Source organism: Penaeus monodon, chromosome 14, assembly GCF_015228065.2.
Source record: "Penaeus monodon isolate SGIC_2016 chromosome 14, NSTDA_Pmon_1, whole genome shotgun sequence".
Classification (NCBI taxonomy): Eukaryota; Metazoa; Arthropoda; class Malacostraca; order Decapoda; family Penaeidae; genus Penaeus; species Penaeus monodon.
In genome coordinates, this window is record NC_051399.1 from 2,863,555 (window position 1) to 2,866,054 (window position 2,500).

Below are 2,500 nucleotides of genomic sequence, written 5' to 3' on the forward strand. Positions count from 1 at the left end.
CTATATATATATATATATCTATCTATCTATCTATCTATCTATCTATCTATCTATCTATCTATCTATCTATCTATCTATCTATCTATCTATCTATCTATCTATATGTATGTATATACATGTACAGTTAAGGAATTATATTTCAGTACACTTGCTGGATCCCACTTTTGTACATCTGGCAACCACTTCCTTATAAATATAGCGTAAATAGCACTGTTATGAATGAGGCGAAAACCCTAGCTGTTTGTAACAAAGAGTATGATTCTTCTTCTTTTAACGGTAGGTTCATGTCTGAGCCGCCGTGGTCACAGCATGATACTCAATTGTAGTTTTCATGTTGTGATGCTCTTGGAGTGAGTACGTGGTAGGGTCCCCAGTTCCTTTCCACGGAGAGTGCCGGTGGTACCTTTTAGGTAATCATTCTCTCTATTTATCCGGGCTTGGGACCAGCACTTGACTTGGGCTGGCTTGGCCACCCAGTGGCTAGGTAGGCAATCAAGGTGAAGTTCCTTGCCCAAGGGAACAACGCGGCGGTCGGTGACTCGAACCCTCGAATTCAGATTGCCGCCACCGCGGCCTTGACGATCATGGGCTTCCATGATTTTTTCTTAGCAATTTAGAGCGGTGGTTTGAGAGTATGATTAGTAGACTACAAATACCAATAAGTGAATTAATATCTATGAGTAACTACGTAAGCCATTTCATCTTCAAGTAAGTGAAAACAAAACATGTAGTAATAGTTATTGTTGACTTTGTAATGAGATTTTTTTCAAATGCGATTTCTTGGAATTATTTATCGAAATGGCAACACAGGTGGAGGTGAGGCAGCATCTCCCGTTCGTTCAACACAGGTATCAATTATAGCTGTATATTTCTCGAAACATGAAGACGCTCCATGCTTTAAACATCTATGCATGACAGCTAAAAAAAAAAAAAAAATGCAAAATCGTTGAGAATTGGAAACGTCTCTTGAGCTGCACCATCTAGTAGCGGCTAATCGAACTAATCGTATTTCTTTTCGCCAGAACCAAACCTTGATTTAATAAATAAAGAATGTTATATTATAGGTCTTTTTTGTAACATTTCCTGGACCCTTAACACTTTTATACGTTGATATATGTTTGCCCTTTAAGCGTACATTACAGGAGCTTTTGACACCCCTTTTCGGTTTGTATCAAAGTGTATACCTTTGGTACACTCCGGCCAGCCAATCAGAGCGCGATATATTACAAACATATGTCATATAGTATCAGGGATTTATATTTTCATTGATTACGAATCGCATCCTAAGTTTCTTGATATACCTTTTTATTGTAAAGGTGCAAAAAAATGTTTCTGTGCCTCTTTAGCAGTACATCAAATGCATGTTCACTCTACATGGATGAGATATTGAAGTTAGTCATGGCGGTCACTGGAGCCCTATGTATCTTCCACTTTTTATATAAAGAACAATGTATGTAATAAGAAAAAAATCGACAGAATCTGAGAAATACATTAAAAATTTCGAGGAGCGGTGTGCACAAACAGTGCAAGTTGCAGAGTAGTCGGGTATTTTCCCATTTTTTCCATTTCATTTGAAGGTTTCATGTTTTGCTTCTAATGAAAAATTATACCAGCATATTAAATATTTTAATGGTTTTCTGCTGTCTTTTTATGTGAAAAAATTCCTTTTCTCAAAACTTTGTATGTAAGTACAAACTTCGGTGATAGTGTGTCTGTGTGTGTGTGTGTGTGTGTGTGTAGCGTCCGTGGAAATACAAAAGTGATGGGATACGAAACAGTATGTATAATTTGTTTCGATTATTCTGAATGCCTTTTATCTGATCATAGTTTTTGCTATTATTATTCCAGAACTCATGGCGTTCCTACGAGGAGACGGATCCATATTCGATCAACAGAGCGAGAAAATACATGCTTACTTCTTTCAACTCAAGGAATTACTTACTGGGTGAATAAACTGTTCTTGTTGATTTTTCGCCTGTGCCGTCACCGATATGTCCGCCCGTGTGGACAGGCCTTAAGAACCGACTCCCTTTACATGCGCTGTATATCCGATATGTAATAATAATAAAGAAAAAAAAAAGATTTTCATGCTGATGAAATGGGAGCTTCATCTCGCTCTCTACTGTTATCATATATGCATTTCCCCCCCTTTCTAACTGCCTGTACACGTTTATTTTCAGTATATGCGTAGGTGTAGATGGAATTAGCGTACCAAACCTTTAATTTTAAAATGAAACTTTTGTGAAAAGTTATCGAAACGCTTATTTGTTCATCCCCCGGCAAGTTAATGGAAAACAGAACCATAAAAAAAATAATAATAACTCGTATATTTTATATTATTTATGTTAATGAGTACTCAAAGAAAGAAAATCTATTTCGCGACTAATCCCATTACTGGCTTTAAAAAAAAAAAAAAAAAAAAAAAAAATCCGATGGTATACGACCTCAAAATAACAGCAGGAAATCCGAGATGAATACGAGGTTGCTAAGCTGCCTTTTT